This window comes from Phocoena phocoena, chromosome 4 (genome assembly GCF_963924675.1).
Source record: "Phocoena phocoena chromosome 4, mPhoPho1.1, whole genome shotgun sequence".
Taxonomy (NCBI): Eukaryota; Metazoa; Chordata; class Mammalia; order Artiodactyla; family Phocoenidae; genus Phocoena; species Phocoena phocoena.
The window spans coordinates 85132810-85160030 of NC_089222.1; the positions used below are offsets into that span (position 1 = coordinate 85132810).

The 27221-nt window shown below is 34.8% G+C and overlaps 1 protein-coding gene across 6 annotated transcripts in view; it reads left to right on the top strand.

Moving 5' to 3' along the window:
* The window catches only part of ZBTB20 (zinc finger and BTB domain containing 20), a 798335-nt gene that overhangs the window by 233742 nt on the left and 537372 nt on the right, over positions 1–27221 (top strand). The gene's annotated exons all lie outside the window — the stretch shown is intronic.

Genomic DNA, 27221 nt, shown 5'->3' on the forward strand with positions numbered 1-27221 from the left:
TAACTCTTTGGCTGACCCCTGAACCACACATGCATAGGGTAGACTGAAAGCAATCCAAACTGAGATCTGAATAGGACAGAGTTTGCAACTTGAGACTAGCTAATGACCTGCTAAAACAAAAAACACCAGCACTCTCTGTCTCTGTATAACAGAATCCAGAGTATTCACAATTAACATTGACAGTGTCCAAGGTACAACCCCAAATTAGTTCAAATACAAAAAAAAGCATGCTAAACTGTAACGCTTTCTCAAAGGGAAAGAAAATCAATAGATGAAAATTCAGAAATGACCCAGATATTAAAATTATCAGACAAGAAAATTAAAGAAGCTATTACAACTGCTGAATGAAGTAAAAGAAAATATTGTTAATATGAATAAAAAGATAGGAAATATCAACAGAGAAAATTTAAAATATATATCTATACAAAAAAACCAAATGAGAATTTTAAAACAGAAAAATACATTATCTGAAATAAATTACTGAATAGGCTTAATAGCATAATGGATGTGGCCAAAGGAAAAGTCAGTGAACTTGAGTTAGATCAATAGAACTCATCCAATCTGAAAAAGAGTGAGAAAAAAAAAAAGATTGAAAAAATGAGCAGAACCTCAGAAACCTGAAGGACAATTTTAAAACATCTACTATATATGCAATTGAGGAATAAGAATGCGTAGAAAAAAATGTTTAAGTATTTTAAGAATAAAGGTAAAGGCTTCCTAAATTTTGTGAAAGACATACATATATTCAAGAAGTTTAGCAACCCCAGACATGATAAATTTGATGAAAACAATGCCTAGGAATAGCATAATAAAATTGTTGAAAGCAATAAATAATACTGCATTCAAAATTATGTTTAGTGTTATGTAGATGTTATAATGTTGTATTTGAATATATTTTTAAAAAGATGAGGAAACTGTAGAATGTAGTGTTTAAGTAATGGGCTTTAGTCTTCTAACATCAAGCTCTGCTACTTATTAACTCTGTGACCTTGAGCCAGTTTGTTTTCTTAGAACATCACTTTCTTCCTTTATAAAATGATGATAAAGATGAAAATAAAACTACCTTATATGGATGATGTAAAGATTAAATTATATATGCAGAAGTCTTGGCAAAGTACTTAGTGGAAGTTAGATAAATGATAGCTCTTGTACCTCTTCTTTTTTTCTTCTCAATGTTCTTTGCTTAGTTGTACTTCTTAATACTTATCATAGAAAATAATATCCCTTTCTCATAATGCCTTTTTCTAGTTTTGGAATGAATGTTTAATAGTCTTATATAATAAGTCAAGGTGCTTTTCTGTTTTCTACAGTGTAGTTTTTATAACAGACCATCTGGTTTTTGAAGGTTTATTAAGTGTTGCTTTTAAATGTATTTAGGCCTGTGTGCACACCTGTGTGTGTGTATTTGTTTATATAGATTTCTAACTGCTTAGGTAATGTTTTATTTATAAAAGTCTATTCAAGTTTTCTAGTTCCCCTCAAGCTAGTTATATTTTCAACAAAAATGTCCTTTAATCTATGTTTTAAAATAGCTTGAATAATTAGTTCAAATAAATAGCATAAAGTTGTTCATAGTATTCAGTAATTATTTTAATTCTTCAAACAGATTTGTTTTTTTCTTTTTTAATGCTATTTATTGGTATACCTTCTTTTTATGATAAAACTTCCTGGTGATTTGTCTTTTTATTAGTCTTTTCAAAGAAGCAAAATATTTTACTTTGTCGACTGTCTTTATGTCTGTTTTTCATTTCACTTATTTCTGATATTATTTTGTTATTTTCCTGCTTTTAAAGTTTTTGTTTTTACTTTAATGTACCTTTTCTAACTTGGTAATTTTTAGTCTTTTTAACATATAAATTTAGAGCTATACAGTTTCCCCTAAGAACTGCTTTACCTGCATCCCTTGAGTTTTGGTATGTATTGCGTTCATTGTCATTGAGTTCTATATATTCTCTAACTTCCAAAATATTTATTAGCTTTTTGCCTATGAATTACATAAAATTTTAATTTAAATATTCCAACTATTGGAGATTTGGGGGGGGGTCATGGTTATGTGTTTTTTAATTAAAGTCTAAATTTACTTGTGATTAGAGGAGATGATTCAATGATTTTAATTATGTAGTATATGTTAAGATAATTGTGGCTTGATGTAAGGTCAATTTTTGTAAAATTTTCATTTGTACTTGGAAGATATGTGTATCTTATAATTCTTAGGTGCAGGCTTTATATTTGTTAATTAGATCTGCCTTGTTAAATTATCATTACTTTTCTTGCCTGCTTACTCTTGTAATTAATGTTATAAATATGATCAAATCTTTCTTTATGATTGAGAATTTTGCTATTTGTGTTTTATATATTTTATGTCTCTGTTGTTAGATGCTTAGAGGGGCAGTTTATTGTATCTTGTTAATGATTTGTTTCACTTTCATTATTTAATGAACATATTTATTTTTTAATAATTCTTTTACTTAAAACCTAGTTTATTAGATATTAATATAGCTACCACAATTTTTACCATTTCTTTATAACATTCAAACATTATATTTTATTTTCAAACATTATATTTTAGCTGAGTGTCTTGTAAATAGCATGCCACTGACTTTTTAAAATTCAAATTGTTGCTCACTTTTAACCAGAAATTTAACTGGTGTATATTTATTGTGATTACTTATATGTTTAATTACTAAAATCCTAATTTGTGCCCTCTATTTACAATGCATTAAAAAAAATTTGTTCTTGCTTTTCACTATTGTATTAAGTTTTCTTAAGTTCCTTTCACCCCTCTATTAGTTTGAAAATTATGCATATTTAAAATTTTCTAACAGATAGTGATTACCTTTAAATACTGTATAATCCTACTTGATTTGATGATGTTAGTATCTCTATCCTCCTTTCAAACAATATAAAAATGTTAAAATATTTCATCTTCAATCACCCCTGCCCTTATCTTACATATTAATACTGTCTAATATTTTAGATCCAACTTGTTTTTATATTCCATTTAATAACTGGTATTATTTAACTTTTGATAGTAAGAATTTATTTAAGATTCCTTAGGTGGTAACCAATTTCCAGTGTGCTGTTGACTGGCAAAAGCTGATTGTGTGTATCTCTTTCCAACTCTTCATTCAGTCACATTATGTTTGTAGTTTGAAGTTGGCCATGGTGGGAGTATTTATACAATAGAAATAAGTAAACACTACAAATCTGGGCTTTTTTTTTCTTGGAAGAATCATTTGTTGACTGTTTACCAGTACACCACTGCCAGTATTCTTGTTTTTCTTTTGTTTTTTCATCCAATCCTTTATTCTGGGTTAAATTTACTTATTACTAATTTATATTTTTATATTCTTTTAATGAAGGCAAATTATAAGTAAACTTCTGATCCTCATTTGAAAACGTACTTTATTCTTACTTTTTAAAATTTGAAGTATAGTTTATTTACAATGTAGTATTAGTTTCAAGTGTACAGCAAAGTAATTTCGTTATATAGAAATGTATATTTTTTAGATTATTTTCCAGTGTAGGTTATTACAAGATATTGAGTATAGTTCCCTGTGCTATATAGTAAATCCTTGCTTAGTTATTTTATGTATAGTAATTTATATCTGTTAATCCAGAACTCCTAATTTATCCCTCCCCACCCCTTTCCCCTTTGGTAACCATAAGTTTGTTTTCTATGTCTATGAGTCTATTTCTGTTCCATAAATAAGTTCATCTGTATCATTTGTTTAGATTACACATATAAGTGATATCATATGATATTTGTCTTTGTCTGACTTACTTCAGTTAATGTGATAATCTCTAGATCCATTCATGTTGCTGCAAATGGCATTATTTCATTCTTTTTTATAGCTGAGTAACATATGTGTATATGTGTGTATATGTGTGTGTGTGTGTGTGTGTGTATAAATATATATGGTTATATATATATACATATATATGGTATATGGTATATGGTGTATATATATATACATATATATGTGTGTGTGTATATATATATATATATATATATATATATATATATATATATACACCATTGTATATATTGCTTACCCATTCATCTGTCGATAGACATTTAGGTTGCTTCCATGTCTTGGCTATTGTAAATAGTGCTGCTGTGAACACTGTGGTGCATGAATATTTTTGAATTAGAGTTTTTGTCTTTTCTGAGTATATGCCCAGGAGTGGGATTGCTGGATCATATGGTAACTCTATTTTTAATTTTTAAAGGAACCTCCATACTGTTCTCAACAGTGACTGCATCAATTTACATTCCTGCTAACAGTGTATGAGGATTCCCTTTTCTCCACACCCTCTCTAGCACTTAATATTTGTAGACTTTTTGATGATGGCCGTTCTGGCTGGTGTGAGGTAATACCTCATTGTAGTTTTGATTTTGATATTCTCACTTTCTAATGATAGTTTATTTGACTATATAAACTACCGTACTTGTTTATTTTCCCTCAATACTTTGAAGATACTATTTCATTGTTTTCTAGATCCTATACTGTTGTTGTTGAGACATCAACTATCTATTTAGTTGAGTTTTCTCTATAGATAATCTGTCCTTACTCTTTGTCTTTGGTGTTTGTACAGGTTGCGGATTGTTTGGCTCTAAGATTCATTCTTTTCTCTTCTTCTTGGTTGTTTTTGAAGAGGGCTGACCGTTCAGGCTGAATTTCCTAGGCTACCAAATCAGTCTTCTTCTGCCAGGCTTCATCCAGTGGGAATCACTGGTGACTGACTGAGAACAGGGGGAAAGGAGAAATTTAAAAATGTCTCCTTTGTCAGCCTGGGTGACATTTCCAAACACTGCTACATCTCTGTAGTGGACCCAACTCCTTATGAACCAATTCACCAGGACTCCCTGTTTTACCCCTCTGTCCCTTGCCATTGCTAATTTCTGGGTTGTGTCATTATACCTTGGTTCACTTATCAGCCTCTTCTGCATACTTTATATTGCCTCATTTTAAACACTGTGAATGGTTTATGTTTCCTTGATTGGATCATGAGTGATATAGTATTCTAGATTTCATTATAACATGTCCAGATTTGGATTTATTTTTATTTATTATTTTTGGGACTTGCTTTATGTATCTGATGTTCCATGTCTTTTTCAATTCTGGAAGAGATCCATTATTGCTTCAGATATTGCCTTTATGTCTTTATTTTCTCATTCTCATATGTACTTTTAGACATGTTAAATCGGTTTTTTTCTGTTCTTCATATTTCTTAATCTCTTTTTTATATTTTCCACCTTTCTCTCTTTCTTCTGGGTAAATTCCTTAGAATTATCTTTCATTTCAGTGATTCTTCCCTTATCTGCATCTAATGTGATATAGCCTCACTTCAGATGCTGACTTTAATACAAATTTCATTCCTTTAAATCTCTTTGGTTTTTATCAAATCTGCTTTTCCATGTTTTTATCTGCCTATTTTTGCCTCTTTCTTTTAAAATTTTTATCATTTTAAACATTTTGTGAGTGTGAGATTAATATTCTCTTACTTCAGTTCTTAAGACTGTGCCCTCCCTATTCATTTTCTAACTTAATGCTTATATTTGATGTAAAGCACTTTTGTGTCTGCTGACTCCTATATGAAAAAGCCTTTCCTTATGTGTTTGATATCTTTGATATGTGAGCTCTTAATTGAAGTTTGCTTTTCCTGTGAGACTCCCACATAATCTGGGTTGTTGAAGGTGTCCTGGTAGAGAGTGTTTTTTTTTTCTTTTTCTAGGTAGTCCAGGCATATTACTTGGTTGCCGTTCTCTGTGGTTGTCATTATTGTAAACCTGCTTTTTGTCCCTGAGGCTTCCTGATTATTACTGAGTTGGATAATACCTCTGGTGCGTTGTATAACATCATAATAATGCCCTGTCTTTCACATCCCTTTTCTTCCTGTCTTTTTGGAATTTTAATTTATTGTAAGATCAGACATTTTAAAACTTTTGTTTGTGTATGCATTTTTGTATTTTCTGTTTTAAATATGGTACCTCTATGTTTTAACAGGAACATTCCTGTGTGAATCTAGCCTAACACTTTATAGAAGAGCCTACTTCTTCCAGAGGATCTTTTTACCATTCCTTTGGCTTGAATGCTTTTTCTCTGTGGTTATCTTCCTGATTCATTTTTGTATTTATTTCAGGTCTTTACCTAAATGTGATCATTCAATGATATCATCACTGGTCATACTATCTGAAATTTCAACCACAACTCGCCCCCATCCTAGAATTTGTTCCTCCCTTCCTCATTTTATTTTAATTCCTTAACATGGACCATTATCTATCATTCTATGTATTCAACTTATTTTTCTTGCTTATTGTCAGTTGCCCACACAAAAACATAATCTCCATGAGATCAGAGATTTTCATCTATTTTGTTCATTCCTATATTTTCACCACCTAGAATAATGACTGGCTCATAGTAAATACTCAATAAATATTTGTTTAATAATGGATGAAATATTCATTGTCTGTGTATTGTGTGCCTGTCCCTGAACTAGGTGGTGATGATACAAAGGAAAGAAAAATAGACAAGATTCCAGCCCTCATGAAGATGGCAGCCTTACAGAGAGCATAGATAGACTTAAAAATCACTGTATCACCACAAGTGGACAAAGGTTATGAATTCAAATGAACTCTTTTAATGAACTTATTGGTACCAGGTGGGCATTCCTTGAGGTTGCCCACCATGAGGTTGCATGGTGCTTACTTCTGGTATGCAATGTATCTAAGACCTCTTAATCTCTTTTTTAATCTAAGAACAGACCAAAGAATACACACACACACACACACACACACACACACACACACACAGAGACTAGAAAGATAATGATTTAGCCAGAAAACAATCTTTTTTTTTTTTTTCCCGGTACATGGGCCTCTCACTGCTGTGGCCTCTCCCGTTGCGGAGTACAGGCTCCAGACTTGCAGGCTCAGCAGCCATGGCTCACGGGCCCAGCCGCTCTGCAGCAAGTGGGATCTTCCCGGACCAGGGCACGAACCCATGTCCCCTGCATCAGCAGGTGGACTCTCAACCACTGCGCCACCAGGGAAGCCCAGAAATCAATCTTCATGAGGGAGCTGAAGTAGTTTGACTACAGTAGTAAGAAAATGAAAGTAACTAAGCACGAAAAAAGAATTTCCAATAAAATTTTCATGATAACCAGTTTCTCTTCCAGTGTTGGTAGCCCCTGTATGATGATCACAAAATGCAGAAAAGGGCCTAACTCTACATTCTGATGCCTTGTGATTGTACCTAAAGAGCTAGTACACATTTGGCTTTTATAACTCTGCAAGTAGTACACAGAGGAGGATATGCTATTACCTTACCACAGTAAATAATAAAGTTCATGGCTATATTTACACAGGCTGAGTTTCCAGTATGTGAATTCAAGTGAAGAATGTTAAATCTCTAATATGTGTTTAATGTACATTTCAGTTGATTTTTCTCCTAACTATAATGGTAGCAATTATTTTATATGTGGGGAAGGCTGTGTCACCTAAGAAAAAGCTAATAGATTTTTTTGGCAATTTTTCTATCATGTTAAAATGTCTTTCCATTTCTAAGTACTGTTATGTTCTTGCTGCTCTGTCTTTTGCTTTTTTTACTTATTGTCCCTCACTTATTGTCCCTCACATCTACTTACCTTTTTTTTTTTTTGCCTTTGAATCCTTTTTCTTTCATTTTTCTCTACCCAAAATGTCTGCTCCTGGGCTTTTAGTCAAATCATATCTCTATTTTGCTGCAGACACTGGCTGGCCAACACAAAATAACTAATTTGTAATAAGCCCCTTCTCCTAAATACCATGAATTATACTAGTAGTTGCTTTCATATATACAATCTCATTCAGTCACCATTAAAAACTCTGCATGCTAGATAAAAGGCCCCCATTTTAAATAAGATGAAACTGAGTATTTAGGGAGATTATGTAAGTTCCCCTAGGATACACAGTGAGTAAGCTGGAATTCAAACCCTAAACTTCTAGTTGGAAATGGTTCCATTGCTTCGTCTAGACGTTGTGCCCACAGCCTACCTAGTATTGCTTTTGAAGTTTTCCGGACTTGCCATTGATTGAACAGAATTTATAATAAAAGAGTACGTACAGCATCAAGTCTTCCATGTAACAGATAGACTTGGAATGTAGAGCAAATAACAGTAGGGGTAGCTGTTACCTATCTAATTTTACAGTCTCTTTTGATTGAAAACTGCTGCTCTGAACCTCATATTTACACATCTGACCAATACTTATTGAGTGTTTATTGTGTGTCAGGCACTAAACCAGACCCTGGATATAGAGTGCTGAACAAAATAATGTGGCCTCTATGGAATGTACAGCCTAGTGAGGGAGCGAGAGAATAAACAAATAAACCAATAACCACATGGATAATTCAAACTGTAATGAATTCCACAAAAGAATAAAATAATGGTTGAATCTGTCTCAGGAACAGTAGTCAGATCCAGCCTCTCAGAGACTTAGAAGAACCACACAATTTGTTAGGAACTGCAGAACTCTTTAAGGGAACTCTGTGTCTCAACTTCTACCGTACCAGGTATCTGCTAAAGGGTGAGATTTGGGTGACTCCTATCCACCCTGGGGCCAAACCAGCCAGGCTTTCTAATCTGTTGTTAACATTTGAGACTCAGATTCTGATCATCTAATTTTGTACTGATTAAGAGGACAAGTAAGAGGGAAAAGTAAAAGAAAAGAGGTTGGAAGATTAGTCCTTTAAAGATTGAAAAATAATTTGTTTAGGAATGCAAGTCTTTAATTTTTCACTGTGAATTTTCTTAATCATCAGGAATAGGTGATAACACAACTCATTCAACATTCCTTTACCCAATATTTAACCCATACCTACTATTAATCCATTAGGTACTGTACTAGGGACTAATGACATAATGGTGAATAAGACAAAACCTCTGTTCCTATGTTTACAGTCTTATGTGAAAGACAAATACAATGCAGTGTGATGATTATTATGACAAGATTAAGCACAGGACATCAGATTCTGGAGGAGGTAATATTTAAATTAAGACCTCAAGAATGTGTACAAGCTAGTCAGTAGAATTTTCACATTCATAAGAATAAATCCTTTCCATAGTCGTAGCTTCAGGTTGTGAATATTTTGAAAATATTATTCTTGACATTTATCTAAATTCCAGTTTAGTTAATTTTCTTTACTAGATCCTAAACTTTAAGGTAAGAAGTTAAGTTTTTAAAAATCATCTATTGGGGCTTCCCTAGTGGCGCAGTGGTTACGAATCCGCCTGCCAATGCAGGGGACACGGGTTCAAGCCCTGGGCGGGGAAGATCCCACATGCCGCGGAGCAACTAGGCCCGTGAGCCACAACTACTGAGCTTGCGCGTCTGGAGCCTGTGCTCCGCAACAAGAGAGGCCGCAATAGTGAGAGGCCCGCGCACCGCGATGAAGAGTGGCCCCTGCTCGCCGCAACTAGAGAAAGCCCTCGCACAGAAACAAAGACCCAGCACAGCCATAAATAAATAAATAAATAAATAAAAATAATCTATTAAAAAACTATTTTCTCTTTAATACACTCTGAAGTGTGACTTATAAGATAGAGTTATTAACATTTAGTGTATTGTGGGTCAGGTTTCTACTGGAGAGTTCAAATTCATCATGTTTATGCATAAAATTTGATATTAAATTGTTTCATTTTAAATGGTAGCCAATAGTCATAGAAATTTTAAATATAGAATTATTTTATAAGCTTAGCTGTTCATACATTCTGTAGCTTTATTAGAGCTGGTCTAACCTAAGGTCTAGACAGACCAACTGTGCCCTTGGTTTAACGGGTGTTTATCATATGATTTCCTTTTTCTTCCTTATTGCCCTTTATCTGTTTCCAGTTCACAGGGTTGATAAATAGATAACTGTTGCCTCTCTTTCTTCCTGTTTCTGATAGGGCTAACTCTAACTCTGTAACTTACAAAAATAAGCATAACTAACAAGTTTTTCAAGCCTACTTTTAAAATTATAATTTCTCTTAATCTTCATAGACTTTCTGTTCAGATAAACTCCAGAGGTTAGGGCACCTCAATTTAAAAAAAAGTAAATTGTCTTTACTGATCATTAAAATCTATATTTTATAATAATATAATAATGATAGAGCACCCAGATTAGTTGTGTGTCTGGAAGAAGTAAACACATAGTAAATAAAAATATTTTGGATTACATAGTGTCTTTTCTCAAAATAGGTCAAATTTAAAATATAAAGCACTAAATATTCCTAAGAATGCTTACTCAGTCGTGGGGCAAATGTTTTTTAGTCTAAATTTAGATTCAGAGCTCTTTTATGGAGCCATTGCTCCTGCAGACCCAGCCGAGGCCCTTTTCAGTGTCCTAAGTGAATTAGGTATTAGATTTATTAATGCCTCAGGCCCATCCAGTATGAAGGGAAGATAAACGTTTTTGCACTTCACGACATATAGTTGGACCTATTCAGTTCCCACTGGGGAACACAGCTGTGCCAACCTAGAAGTGAAAAGAACTTAAAAACAAAAATCCTCTATAGTATATCTCCATCTGGAATGGTACTGATAGTACCTTCACCCTCATATGACCCAAACAATTCTAGGGATTATATAAACTGCAATGGATTCTAAAGATACCATGTAACAATTCTGAACTTGTGCTGTCCTCCAAATCAAAACAGAAATAAGGTCTAGAACAACATCAGTATGCATTCATTTGTGTATTTCAAGCCCTGAGAGAAAAACCCACTGTGATATTTTTTACTTATATTGCAAACCTTGTGTTATATGTGAGCTCAGGTCATTTGCAGGGTCTCTTTAGAATACATAAAAAAGTGATACTGCTCACATGTGATCATTAAGGAGTCTGCAACACCTGGTCCTGATTCCAGGTGCATAATTATGTTCACTTTTGTCCTTATATTTCCATTTCCTGATTGTTTCAGTTAGGTATAGACAATGATCTTTCATTTTTCATTCAGGAAAATGGGCAGTATTGCTGCACGTATTACTTAGATCCTACTGCCTTACCCTTCAGTAATAGAAATGGTGCTTTAAAATGCAGGTTAGGGTTGCTTATCCTGGCTATTAATATTGTTATAGTGTTTCCTGATTCAGAGCTGCTCTGTGAACATCAGCACATGACTGGCTCTTGGATGAGCTGTGGAATATAGAGTGATATCTTGAGCAAGTTGTCTATCTCCTCACTCCTTCTTTAGCTTAGCTCTTTAGCTTAAAAGTACAGACATCCCCTCTTTTTCTCATACAACTACAACAGTACTAATAGCTTCTGTTCAGCAAAGTTTACTTTATAGCAGGTACTGTGCTAGTTCCTTTACATGCCTATAACATGTAATAGGCACAAACAATCCTATAGGGTAGGTAACATGATTATCATTTTACAGACAGGGAAAATGTAACTCGCTCAAGATCACACAATTGAAAAGAGAGATCTAGAACTTGATTCCAGGTTTCTCTGATAGCAAAACCTAATCACTTAACCACCACCCTACCTCATATAACTCCGCTGCTGTCTCCAACCCACAGATCATTGATCACTTCAATAGCTTCTCTTACCACTTGGCACTGCCTCAAACAGGCTGACCCCATTGACTGAACCTCAGAACCATCGTGTGACACTAGCTTCAGAGAGGCAAATGCTGATTATGGTTACAGGCCACAAGGAAACTGAACTGTCATGGAGAGAAACTCTGTGCTGCATTAATTTATCTGCGCAACAAAAATGGTTCACATCCACCACCACCATCACCACCACCACCCCTTTGGTTGTTAGAGATCCCCTCAACACTCGTCTATCCACCCTTACCTTCTTTTCTTTCCCTGGAGGCGGTGTTATAGTAGCGTCTTTGGCAAGGTTAGCAACTAATTCATTTATTTACTTTGGTTGACAATAAATAACTATAACCTGTTAATAATTGTGCATATGTTTATATGGCTTTAGATAATCTGAGACAATCGTATACATCTGGTATCTGAGATTGACTCAGTATTCTTTCATACCTGGTTTCCTATTATATAACTCTATTAATAAACAGTAGACTACATACAGATAAAAAAATACATACTTATAGAAATTTATTAGGGCATTTTATAAGTGATACACATTCACATACTTAAGAATTTTGTTGAGTGTTAAATATCCGTTTTTGCTCAATAATACAAAAAAAACCCCACCTGATATGTGTTTCCTTAAAGTGCACTAGATCTGTCACAAATGCCTTAAACTGTATGTATTGTGTTTTTATCTTTATGTGAGCTATATGTACATATTTTTTGTTTAGTTTTTTGTTGTTTGTTTTTTAAGACTATTTTTTTAGGTCAGTTTTGGATTCACAGCAAAATTAATAGGAAGGTGTTATGTACATACTTTTCAGCACTTTTTAATTTTTTTTAAATCTTTCTTTTATAATTAAAAAAAATTTTTTTTTTTTGGCTGCGGGTCTTCGTTGCTGCACGTAGGCTTTCTCTACTCACGGCAAGCGGGGGCTACTCTTTGTTGCTGTGCACGGACTTCTCATTGCTGTGGCTTCTCTCGTTGCGGAGCATGGGCTCTAGGCACGCTGGCTTCAGTAGTTGCAGCACACGGGCTCGTAGTTGTGGCATGCGGGCCCTATAGTGCATAGGCTTCAGTAGTTGCAGCGTGCGGGCTCAGTAGTTGTGGCGCATGGGCTTATTTGCTCTGCAGCATGTGGGATCTTCCCAGATCGAACCCATGTCCCCTGCATTGGCAGGCGGATTCTTAACCACTGTGCCACCAGGGAAGTCCAGCACTTTTAAATTGTTAGTTCTGTGAAGGTAAGACGTTTTCTAATTTGTCTTTTAGAATATCATAATGCTGAACAACTTTGAATGCAATAGATGCTCACTATATATACTGTTGACTTATTGAACAAATTAGTTTGTAATAGGTTGAAGAGATTTGTAGTCCTAAATTGTTCTTGCCATCATTTCACTCTGCATAATTAAGGAAGTTTTACTAAGACGATTAAAAATTTGTTATTGAATTACTGGTTTAGATTCTAAAGCAGTGGGATAAAAGAGACCATGGCTATACCCCTATGAGGAACCAGGAAGGATGAGTTTCTCACTGTAGGTATACTTAGTGGATTTTATGTGTGACTTAATTAATTTATTTTACTTACGAAGGTTAGATTTATCACTTACATATGGCACTCTAAAACTTTTTTCCCTTACGCCCCTGACAACTAATATTTTTCTTATTATAAAAGTAATGTTTATCATAGAGATTAACTGTACATGAAATTAAAAAGAAAAAATTAAAAGCATGCATAATCTTATTATCCAGATATAATCACTCTTAATATTTTTGTGTGTTCTTTGTTTTCTTTCTCTCAGCCGCACAATTTCATTATGTTCATGCAGCTGGTACTCTATATATTTATAAAACATTATAGTACCACAAGCTACCTTGTGAATTCTTTAAAAATATTTCTTTATATGGATGTGCTATGCTTTATTTATTTTTCTACTGTTGGACATTTAGGTTAGTTTCAGTTTTTTGCTATCATACAAATTACCTTTTTAACATAAATCTCTGTTGTTTTTCAGTTATGTAAGATATATTCCTAGAATTTAAATTACTGAGTAAAGATTCTGAACTTTAAGTTCTTGATCATATTACTCAATAGTTTTCCCGAAAATTTTTAGCAATTCACACTCCTGTCAGAAGTGTATGACGAAGTGTTTCATTGAGTCATCATCAAAATTGATTATTTCTTCTACACACTTTTAAGCAAGTATTATCAACTAGATATAATGACTTTAATATGTTACTATCATCAACTATGTTCAGAAGTATATAAAATAAGTATTTTAGTTTGCTTTCAGAGAGAATTATGAAATATGTTTAAGGGTCACAGTAGTTCAGAGGCTACATTTTGCAATACAGTTTCCACTTACATGCAAATATTTTTCGGGTCTAATTGTGAACTGTGCATACTTTGTTTAAGCTGGACTTCTTTATCAATACCTACTTTGTTGGCAGTTATCTCAAAGTGTGTTGCGTTGAGGCATCACATTTAGTGTGGCTTTAGCATTCCCTCTTGTAGTGATCAATATCATTTCTATTTGCTGTTGCAATTTGAAGTTAATGAACATCGAGTTTACTTTTATTTAATTATGCATTTTTGTGGAGCTCTACAAAAGCACCTTTCTTCCACACAAATCCAGACTGAGTGGAGATGAATCTGAGTGGTTTCATTTTATAGAGTAGCAGTCATATTTGTATTAGGAAAGCAATAGTCTTGGAAGAATACCAAAGAAAAAAACCATTTTTAAGTGTTTGTCTCATCCTCTAGTGAAAGCATTTTCCTTTCAGAGGCCATGGTACTTGTTTTTGATCACACTTCTCCGGGATGCTCTGTGTGTATATAGTTTACACATGAATTTAGGGTGAACTGAGATATCCTATGGGGAAAATATAGACATAAAATTACCCAACTATTTAAGAACTGCAGTCTTTTCTACTTCTCTGCAGAATGTCTCAGCATAAATAGTGGCTGCACTTAGAAAATCATTTTTACTTAAAAATATATTTGTTTTACATTTCAGAGTACCTGATAAATTGCAAGTCTGTTTGTGCCCCATAGCTGCACAGGTACGTATATGAATTACCTATAGTTATATTAATCTGTATATTAACTGGCAAGTTATTAAAATTTGGGGTATTAAAATTGCTTACAGATTTCATAATGTGAAAATGTTAATTTTTGAGTACTTACAAATATTGACAGCGTCAAAGGATAGTACATTTTACACATACCTTGCATTTCACTCTATTGTAAGAATCAGATAAACATTTCTAAGATTTGTTGAAGCAGAATAATTTTAATTACAAAGCATTCATCTGGTACAGAGATTAGAGAGTGTTTTATGGAACAGTACTATTAAAGCAACTACTGACGTGCAGTCAGAGACTATTGCAAAACCACTGTTTTTGACACTGTTGTTTTATTTTCAAACTTTTTGTGCTGCTTTTTATTTTCTGTGGTGGTTGCTTTAGGTAAGGAGTAGTTGCAGATGTCTGCTTCACTGTCTCAAGCACAAGAGTAACAGGAAAAAAATGTTTGCACCTGTTTAAAAATCTCAACTGTGTGGTGTTGTGGTTCCTGGGCAACAGGCAGGAATTCTCAAAAGCTTGGTTGCACCTGCTCAATTGTTGCTTGCAGCTGTGTCATAAGATTGAGAGCACAGAGAAGCTTGTTAGCAGTTTGCTTGTGCTGTTACGTATTTTGTGTACTTCGAGTTTGAAAGATTCTTACTTGATGTAGACTTTGAACTATTACATTGGTTTATTATAAAACTCACTGATTTTTAGCTCCCAAATATTTTATCCAAATTCTTCGTTCTCAGTATCAAATATTTTTTTAGCCGCTGATGACTGCCCTAGATAATGTTTATGTTAACTTCTTTAAAGGATACCTGGGGAGAGTAGATCTCTCAGGATAACTGGGTTGATAATAATTTTTGTCCTCATAGAGACACTTTCTGTTTGGCTCAATTTCACTATGTTGGCAACCCCACTATGTGAGGCTGGGTGTAGTTATTGATCCATTTAGCTGAACAGATTTGAAAGCATTTGGCTATTAGTGGACACATGGGGCATATTCAGAAAATTTAAGTGTATATTGTAAGATGATTTCTTGATTTGTGAGTGTGCCTCTGATGCAGTAGGGTGGAAATGAGAGAAAAAAAAGCAACAATTAAATAATGATCTTAGAAAAGGAGCTAAAATCCAGATGTAAATTTTAACGCTGGAATATCATCCTTTAATTCTATCAAATCCTAGGCACCTGATATTTTTCCCTAAGTGTTGCTGTTAATGATGTTAAGTTTCTTTTGGGTAATAGCTCTATATATTTTCTGACAAATATCTATATTTTTAATATAGACAAGCTACTACAGAGTATATCTTATACTAGTTAAGTAAAGTTCTATAAATATAATAATAAAATGTGAGAACTCAGGTCTTCCCTGGTGGTCCAGTGGGTAAGACTAAGCATTCCCAATGCAGGGGGCCCGGGTTCCGTTCCTGGTCTGGGAACTAGATCCCGCATGCATGCCACAACTAAAAGATCCCGTGTGCTGCAACTACGACCCGGCACAGACAAAATAAATAAATAAATAAAGTTTTAAAAAGTCGCAACTCAGTAAACAAAGTATTTAATTGAATAATTTATTTGGTAGTACCCAATTCCCAGTATTGAAAACTTAGTCAAATAACCTGCATTATTCTTCCTAAAAATGCTTCAGTAAAAAAATGCTAAAGAGTTTCCATCAGTATTTAGTAACATAAAATCTTAGAGCTTGTGTATCTTCTCCTTTTATTGACCCATTTAAATCTGTTTTTTTTAAACTACCATAATATGAATTTAACTGACCTCTTTGGGAGTAGGAAACATCGGTACTGAGCTAAATATACATTGTCCACAGACTCTTAATACAATGCCTTGTACATAGTAGGTGGTCAATAAATGTTGAATGAATGCATGTATGAATAAAACATGTCTGGAGGGATAAAGAGTCCTAGAAACTTGTTACTTGTTGTATATTGTGGATGGTCCTGATGGACTTCCTTCAATTCTCATACTGCTGATGAGACGGAGATGAGAATACTGATAACTTCTGTCCTTAAAATGCAAATGAATATGTAGGAATTGATCCCCGTCACAGTCAAGAGTTGCCATAACACTATTTGCAATGTGCTTTGTATTCATTTTGCTGACTATGAGAAAAGTCTTTTTTTTTTTTTACGATAAGAAAGGGAGTGGGTCTTAGAATTTCTTGAGCCCTGGGGACCTGGCCAGTCCCCCCGGGTCTAGAAAATCTTTTTTTTTTTTTCCCACTCTTATTTATTTATTACATTTTTTAACATCTTTATTGGAGTATAATTACTTTACAGTGGTGTGTTAGTTTCTGCTTGGTGCTTTGTGACCACCTAGAGGGGTGGGATAGGGAGGGTGGGAGGGAGATGCAAGAGGGAGGAGATATGGGGATATATATATATATGTATGGCTGCTCCACTTTGTTATAAAAAAGAGAAAAGTCTTTATATTATCCCTATTTTATGCACAATGCTGAGGCATTCAATGACTATGTCACTTGTCACCTTGGAAATATTTTCAGTATAGGAATAAATAAATCTCTGTGTTATGTGAGCAGTGCCATGAGTTTCCTGAGCAATCACTTTCTCCCCCAAAACCCCTACCCCCACCCTAATTCTATCTCATTGAACACACAAAAATAAACTGTATGTTAACTTATGGCCTGGTAAGATTAGATCATATTAAAAAATTGGTGTTTTGCTAAACAGAAGTAATGGTCCCTGTGTTTGCTGTATAATGTTTATAATTATGGTTTCTATTATTCACTGAATTCTAACTGTAAATAAGTAGATATGAAGCCAAGCAGAGGTAGAGTCAAAATAGTGTGAGTTACGACCTGCTTTAGATAGGCCTCTCTTAAGTTCCATTTTGTATGGCATGAGGCAGTCACATAACAACGGCAGAGGTAGCAAAGTGAGCCAGTATCTATTGCATCAAAACATCTTGTTTAGATTTCTCAAATTTTAGTACCACTGCTTGATGATATTCATGGGTACTATTAAGCTTGGAAGTATCTTTCCTCTGGGAACAGTTTTTCTTTCACCTTAGTTTACACCGGTGGGTGAGAGGCCAATATCAGGGACATTATTTTTTTTTCCAGAAACTTAGTTTTGTAGAATCAACTATATCTTCTGTTAGACTAACATTAGAAATTAAGAGATGAACCAAGAACATGTATTAGCTAGAATACTAAACCAGATGATAGCAAATGCTTCAGTGACTTGTACTAAAAATTACAGTATGGAATACCCAGGAGGGAGAAATCACCTAGGATTCCTAAGCATAAATGCAGATTTCCCTGTGATTTCAGGGTTAAAGAAATAAAGGAAGAAAATCAATATTTATTGAGAACATAGAATATCTAGATATAATTTCTTTCTTTCTCCCCTTCTTTTCCTCCCTCCCTTCCTCATTTCCTTCCTTACTTTTATTCCACACAATAATGAATACTACTATTTGCTAGACCCTGAGCTAGGCTAAATAGATAAAGTCTTTGCCCTCAAAGAGCATACAGGCTAGTAAGAAACAAAGATATGTCAGCAGAACTCCTTTTGTCTTCACCACTTATTATTATTATTAGTATGGACCCAGACAAGTTACCTAATTTTTCTGTTCCTTTGTTACTTCTTTGAAAAATTGGAAAAATAATAGTATCTACCTTATGTATTGCTGTGTTGAGTTAAATATAACATAATACACATAAAATTCTTAGTCCAGTGTTTAGCATGTAGCAAGTGCTCAATAAATCTTACTATACTACTATTATTTCTAACACCACCACCACCACTACTACAATTTAGATGCTGAAGAAAGACCCTCTACTTGCCTGAGAGCAGGTACCCTGGTCTGGACATTGTCACATTGATTGTCGTAAAGGTTCTCTCTAGTTACCTCTGCTTCTAGGGATTTAGAAGAAGTCCTAAAAATCACATAGTGTTAGAACTTGAAGGGACCTTAATGGTCAACTATTTATTATCTTTGTTTTATCCATGGTGAGAAAATAAGCTCAGAAAAGTTGATGTACTTGTCAGGGTTATACAGTATAGTAGGTGAGAGATGTAACAATTTGAAACCAAAACTTTAGATTCTTGGTCTAGTGTGAGATACCTCATGTAGAAAAATATTAGTGTTAATTTTTTTTCTGCTAGTGATTGGAGAGTTGATTCCTTATCTCCAGGAAGTAAATGGACTATATCAAGTTGTTGGAATACTAACCACAGGACAAGCTATCACTGCACTGAATCTAAAAGACCTTCAGGCTTTCTCATAAAGGGGTTAATTTCATCTAAATTGATTGAAGCCTTTTAGTTTGTGTTTGTGAATAACTGGTTTCTTCTTAAGGAGAATAAACTGAGTCACGTTTAGCAAGACATCTACTACCTAAGTGACTTCAGATGATTTAAAGGAGACTGCGGATACCTTAAATAACTCAGCATCTTAAAAGTTAATGATATGTTAGGGTATCTGGATTCTAAATCTCTTGCCTGACTTTGGACTTAGGAGCTTTGGAGTTCAAATGACCTTCGCTGAATTCCAGTCCCACAGTTCAGTAGCTGTGTGACCTGATCAAGGTTGTCTAACCTTGCTAACACTCGAGTTTTCTTATCTAAAATTTGTTGGTAACAGTGTCTACCTTTTCAACGATAGATATGAAGATTAAAGTCGATTAGGTATACAAAATACTTCATTTAGTGCATAATACACACTAGTATTTCATAAATATTCTTTTCTCTCCCCTTGTTAAAATATAAAAGTTGTTATGATAGGCAGTATAGGAATTTGGAGGAAATATAAGATTCACCCATTAAGAAAGTTAATTTTGGCAAAGTTATGCCTTTGATGATTGCAGTTGAGTATCTCAATACATCTTGGTTAGAGTCACCATTTCTTTTTTTAAAAAATAAATGTATGTATGTATGTATGTTTGGCTGCGTTGGGTCTTCATCACTGCATGAGGGCTTTCTCTAGTTGTGACGAGCGGGGGCTACTTTTCGTTGCGGTGTGCGGGCTTCTCACTGTGGAGCACGGGCTCTAGGCGCGCAGGCTTCAGTAGTTGTGGTGCACGGGCTTAGTTGCTCCGTGGCATGTGGGATCTTCCCGGACCAGGGATCAAACCTATGTCCCCTGAATTGGCAGGCAGATTCTTAACCACTGCGCCACCAGGCAAGTCCCAGACTCACCATTTCTAACTGAACATGCTACATGTCTGTAGAAGCTGGGGCTGTTTAAGAAAAGCTCAAGATGAAGATAATCACATCCACTTAAATGTCTGTTGATTATGGAAGTGTACCTTGCAGTGAAAGGGCTGCTGATACAACTCCCGGGCAACTTCACCCCTCTTTTGAAAGTCAGATACCCTTAAAACTAATCTTGTAAACAATGAAGAACCCATACTTGCTAATTAAACCATGTACTCTTACATGCATCCTAGTGAATTGAAGGTGGTTCTGTTGGCAAGATTTTCACAATCTAAGCAGCCACAGGTTTAGTGAGCAGAGTTGGCAATGGGTAAATGGCTTTATAAGGCTTTCTTTTTCTCTCAAAAAGGAAATTCGTGTAGTAAAATGTCTTGATAAGAAAAGTGGATTTGTGAATTTGTATATATGATTTTCCCTTATCTCTAATAAAAACTAGATAATCTTAATTGTAATAAACAAGTTTTTTTTTTTCCCCTGCCAGGCTTTTTATATTGCAATAGTATCTTCCTAAACAGCAATCAGAAAAGAAATAAGGGAAAAAGCACTAGATAATATATGAAATAGACCATTATTCAGTAGAGTTAATAAAGTTGACTTGCCTAAAGTCAAGTGTACAGTTTTGACTATGATGAGTCAAGGTAAACATTAATGCTTAAGGAAATTTTTATTTAGTTGGGTATTAGTTTGCTAGGGCTGCTGTAACAAAGTATCACAAACTGGGCAGCTTAAACAATAGAAGTTTTCTCACTCTGTAAGCCTGAGATCAAAGTTTTGGCAGAGTTGGTTCTTTCTGAGGGCTGTGAGGGAAAGATCGGTTCTAGGCCTCTCTCCTTGACTTGTAGATGTCCATCTTCTCCCAGTGTCTCTTCACGTTGTCTTCTCTCTATGCATATCTGTCTCTGTGTCTAAATTTCCCTTTTTTATAAGGATATCAGTCATCTTAGAGCCTTCAATTATTATCTCATTTTAACTTGGTTACTTCCTAAAGACCCTATCTGCAAGTAAGGTTACATTTTGAGGTACTGGAGTTAGGACTCTAACATATTTTTTTTTTTGTGGGGGTGGGGCATGATTCAACTCATAACAGTTGGGTTAAAATGGTTAACATTTACTGAGTGACTTTTATATTCCAGAGGGATGTTTATATGTATATATATATATATAATTATTATTGATCATCCTTACAACAATCTATTAGGTAGATGTTATTTTCCCCATTTTACAGGTGAAAAAAAACTTACACTCAGGAAGAATAAGCAATTTGTCCAAGATTATACAGCCAGTAAATGTTAAACGCTAGTATTTGAACCCAGAATTCAGTTCTGCCTTTTTAATGGGTAAGTTTCATAACAACTCAGTCAAAAGCCCCCAAAATACATTGAGCGTTTAAGGTTGTTTTTTTTTTTTTATCATTAGGTCTTGTGCCAAAGGACATTTTGTCCATAAAAAATGGTGCATTATTCTATTGTATAAATGCCCAACATTGACTGCCTACGTCTTGTTCTATTGTATAAATGCCCAACATTGACTGCCTACGTCTTCACTCCTGAATTTTTTGCTGACACTTGTCTTTGAAGCCTTAGTGTCTTAGCTCTTCTGCACCTGATGAAGCTTTCGGACAGGATGGATTCTGAACATGAACTGCATGGGTTGATTCTGGCCCCAGTTTGTGTGGATGGCATTGAGAGCAAAGTCATGCTTAGAGTCTGCTTCTCAACACGTGTGTACTCTGCTCTCCTCTTTCTCTCGCTCCTCTCCTTCATCTTTGTTTTCAGTCTTAACAGGTAGTTTATGATTTTTTTTCCTTTTTTACAATCCCTGCCATGAGTTATTCCTTGAAAGGGAGTAAGTGTAAAGAATAATAAAATAAGAAATATCTCTGCTTACGTGAAAGCCAGTGCTGCCATAGGTATTTACTATAAACTGGCCACAGCCTTGTTGTTACTCATTCACACTGAGGAGCAAGGGGCAGTGTGCACGTTATTTTAAGTTTTCTATCTTACCATTGGAACAGTTTGTTCTCACTTTGAAGTTTTAAAGCAGACTTGCTCATGACCCAATTTCACTAATAATTCTCTTAAGTAACCCTTGTACTCATTTATAAGACTTTTTTCCATCCACTGTCTGTCTAGCCTGGTTTAAAATTTTTATATATGTACTTTTAAAAAATTGATTAGCTGGAGAGCTGCCCATTCCTCTGTGCTGTATAATAAGGATTTAAAAACTGCACACTGGATTCTGTATAGTGTAATTAAAACTGACCCACATTTGGACCTGAGTACACCAGGACTTAGCCAAACTTGCCATGAGCTGAGTTCTGGTGGCAGATGGAAACTAATGAGGACACACTCCACTCCAGAATTTCCCAGCTGCTTGGCCCCTTTTTGTACAAACAAGGTTTGGAGCGAAGTCCGGATCCCAAGAGCATGTTCTGTAAATGTGCTTGCTGTACCCAATGATTTGGGAAATGTTATCACAAAATCAGGCTGTTTCTAAGTATCCTTAAGACCTCAGCTACTCTCAGATTTTAGACATGAAAATTCAAAGAGACCTTTTATGCTCTCTCTAACCAATTTTTAATTTTAAAGTGAATTAAAATCACATTTCCCCTCCCTCCCACTCCTGTCTTTTTTCCTGTGCCTGGCGATAGAATGATCACTTTTATCCAAATGTGGAGCTTTGCAGGTGGTTGTCTCAGGATAGACTAGGTCTCCTTGCAACCTACAGATCTCTTCAACTGGTTTGATGTCCTGGGACTATTCAGGCAGATGTAATTGAATCAGTTTGAAGCAGCTGTAGCTGGCATGTGGTCTCTCAGATTGCTAGCACCTGCTTGTTTTTTTTGCAACTCACTAGAGTGAAAGAAGTGCCAAAACCAGCATTGGTCTTGGAGCAGATAAAGCACTTCAAATCCTATATTCCATTCTCCTTCCAGTCTAGCCATATCACCATTGGTGCCTGAATTAATAAAGCCCCTTTTCATGATTATGTCTGAGGTAAACTTTTCCTTCTCATTCTTCTCAGTGTTGAGATCCTGACAGTATTGACCATGCTAGCCCAAAAATATAAGGGAGTATAATGGTGATCAGGTGGCTTTGGGGCTCTCTTATCATTAGACAACTGGGTAGCCTGTGGTTTGCAGAATCATTTAAATGAACGTACCAAATTCATTTGCTGTTCCAGCACAGTCTTATTGGCACAGAGAATGAGCAGTTAATGTATAACAAACTGTGAGCTGTTATGGAATATGATAAATAACATTTGCTTAGCAGGAGGGAATGTAAAATGGAACTATTTCTCTAATGTAACTCTAAACTAATTGACATGGATTTCTTCAACACTTACTAGGTGCAAAAAGATGCAGGCTATTAAAAAAGGGATAAAAATTCTAGGACCTACCAAATATGTAAAACATATTTTAAATATATATATATATATATTTATTTATTTATTTATTTAGAATTTTTTTTAAAAGGCTTAAATCCATTTTTTTTTTTGCGGTACGCAGGCCTCTCACTGTTGTGGCCTCTCCCGTTGCAGAGCACGGGCTCCGGACGCGCAGGCTCAGCGGCCATGGCTCACGGGCCCAGCCGCTCCGTGGCATGTGGGATCTTCCTGGACCGGGGCATGAACCCGTGTCCCCTGCATTGGCAGGCAGATTCTCAACCACTGCACCACCAGGGAAGCCCCTTAAATCCATTTTTAAAATGCTTATTTTCTTTATCTTCTGTTTGTTCCATTATTGGAACAACATATAATTTGGCAGGCATATATTTCATTCTTAAATATTACCAATCTACTGATGTTTAATTTGAACCTGAAGATGATAAAGACAACACATTTACCTAAAATTCACAGTTTATATAGTAAAGTTTCTTTAAAAATGGTTTAATGTTGATAATCTTTTGAGATTATTGAGTTTATGAATAATAGTAATAAAAGTGAATTCTAAAAAAAGTCATTTTGTTATCAGCAGATTTTGCAAGGCATGACGGGATGCTATGGACGTAAAAAAACTATGGTCTTTGACTATAAGAATCTTATAGTATACTTGAAGGGACATGATATAAATTAAAGTAAGACACTCTCAGTATTAAATGCATGCTCTAGACCTGGATTTGGTGAAAAATAAATCCTATAAAAGTAAAAATATCAGCCCTCTTGCTGTCAGATGAAGGCTCTAGACCCAATGTCCCCCTACTCCCCTTCATTGCCCATGAAGGACCTCACTAATCCATCATGGTTCTCTCTGCCACTAAACCAGAACTTCATTTAAGAATTCTCCTAAAGATGACATTTTAGCTAACCATTACAAATTGATGGCAGTTGATTTAAGATGAAACCCATTTGTCATCACTGAACAAGTCATTAAGTAAATACTAAAGATATTCAGTGGAAATAAGAGCTCAGTGAGCTGCAAGTAAAACACAGGACTTGAGCTAGGCCTTGAAATAACATGAAACATAGGACTTATTCACAGATTTATTGTGCACTTTGCAGTACTTGGGACACTCACTGTTGTGGCCTCTCCCGTTGCGGAGCACAGGCTCTGGACGCGCAGGCTCAGCAGCCATGGCTCACGGGCCTAGCCTCTCTGTGGCATGTGGGATCCTCCTGGACCGGGACACGAACCCACCTACCCTGCATTGGCAGGTGGACTCTCAACCACTGCGCCACCAGGGAAGCCCTATTGTGCACTTTGAATAGAACATTACACTTACCTAAAAAGAAACAAGAATTTAAAAAATACTCTATAACCTAGTCATTACTAATACTGTGGAATCATTTGCTTCTCAATAACAATTTTCTTTCATCTGTAACAATGATTTAATATTAATAATTTATAAAGTAACTGTTTTATACTGATTCATTTTAAACATCACATTTTGTTTTATTCATTCATTTATTCAATGCAAAGCATTCTAGCTATTGACATAACTATATTCATTCTCCACTTGATTATGTGAAAACCATAATCATCTATATCTTACTGAACTTATAAAGTCTTGGGAGACCAAAGCCTCCTAAAACAATTCAAATATAAATAGGCTCATCTCTGAGTTGTAAGAACCATTTATTTCTACCTTTAGAATACTTGGTGACCAGAAGGTTGATCAGAAGATCGGCTAACTAATATATATTAACTGCAGAAACAATTTAGTTTACTAATAGCTAGTGATTAGTACACATCTCTTAGGTTAAAAAAAAGAAAAAAATAATAATTGATGTTTGCCATTTCCTAGAAAGGTAATCCCTTCAACAGTTCCTTCATTGAACATGTAATGTTTAATGATGAATGCTTGTATCATCCTTATGATTTTGAGGGTCTTGAAGGGAATTTATCAAAATAATTTCTAATTTTCTAAGTATGTGCATTCCTGTATTTTTAGGGTAAAAATGTGTGAATAAAGCTTTCATCTCTCAAAATATATTTTCTTTAAAGTATTTTAACTTTTCACATTATTTACTATTCTCATTTTTTGTTAAGAACATCAAAACAGGATTCTACTAAACATCATGTCTTTTTAAGATAAAAACATGTAAATGAGTTACAGTCTTCTGAGTTTTGAGATTTAAGTAAGTATAGATGTATAATGATATGTACAGAAAAAAGTAGGTAAGCTGAAAATTAACTAAAAATGTTGCTTTTATAATGTGTTAGTTTTATGTAGCAAATAGGGTAACTGAGTCCAATATTACTTTAAGAAATGGTTAATTTTGGATATTATGAGATATTTCAAACATATTTCAAACACAATCATGCTGGTCTGATGCCTCAAGCAAAGCAATGTATACTTATTAGAGTCTTTGCCAGTGTCAGAATAGAATATACCCTCTGCTATAAGAAAATTGATTTTCCCCCTGTAAGTTTGTCATTCGATACTATATTTAACTTCCCATTGATCAAAAATAGGTATATTTACTTTCTGCATCCAGTTCTTCAAAAACATAAATAACTTTTCATTTGATGACTGATTTAAATCATGTCCAATTAAGTGATTTCAAGGATACCTTTGCTATTCATCATGTATTATCATAAAATATTAATTAACTATTTATGTCAATATGGTACTTGAGATTTTTAAAAATATAAATCTCATAATTAAAAAAAAATGACTAACATCTGTTTAAGACCAGTTTCTGGCTTTCTTGAAAGTAAGGGATTAGAAGAGGTTATATCACTTTTAGATGGCATCTATTTATGGGATTTAAGAGGGAACAACTCCAAGTAGAAAACAGTTTATCACTTTTAAAGGTTGACTTACTACTACTAGCAAGCATCATTATAACCTCCCACTAAGTTTTCTCATTGGTCTCTCTTTGTCCTTGGATGCTCCTGTCAACTAGGGGCTTCAAATTGGAACCCTCTTTTACTGTTTTAGACCTGGAAAGCACAGAGAAAGTGTATTAGCTTCCTAGGGCTGCTGTAACAAATTGCTACAAAATGAGTGGCTTTAAACAACAGAAATTTGTCCTCTCACAATTATGAAGGCGAGAAGTCCAAAATCAAGGTACAGCAGGGCCACAATTCCTCTGAAGACCCTAGGTGAGAATTTTTCTTGCCTCTTCCAGTGTTTGGTGGCCCCCCGTGTCCCTTGGCTTTTGTCAGCATAACTTCAAACTCTGCTTCCATCTTCACATGGCCTTCCCTTCTGTGTGTGTCTCCGTTCTCTCCTCTTCTTATAAGAACACCTTATAAATGTCCTTATAATGTGTCCTTATAAGGATTTGGGGCTCACCTTAAATCTAAGATGATTTCATCTCAAGATCTTTAACTAGTTATATCTGCAAAGACCCCATTTCCCAATAATATCAGATTCTTAGGTCCCAGGTAGGTAGACATGAAAATTTGGAGGACATATTCAACATACTATAGAGTGTAACTTAAAGTTTCTGTAGTAAATAACTATGGAAGGCTTATTTACACACTCACACATTAATCCTTTCTCTCCTCTGTAGTTGACAAAGTTTATCTGTTCAGCATTTGTAGAATACTTGCTGCCTTAAAACCTTGGCATTTTTTATGGATGTAGTTGAATTATGAGTCATTTTCTTTCATATTATTAAACTACTGAAACTTCATTTTCATTATAGATGCTGAACTTAAGGCATAGAACAGGTAATCAGCAGGGTTACAGTTACTCCACAGATGCAGTGCAAAATTAAAAACTGACTTTGATATCATACAACTTTTCTGTGAATCCATGTGTGTTGAGATACAAAATGTACTTTTATAGTCCATGATATTTTCAAATAACTTTACTCATGACCTAAGTTATGAGTTACATAATTTTTTCATAATGATCTCCAGATATTATAAGCCAAGTATGCACCTGAAATTTCGTGTCATAGAGTGACAAAAGCATTGTGCTAAATAAT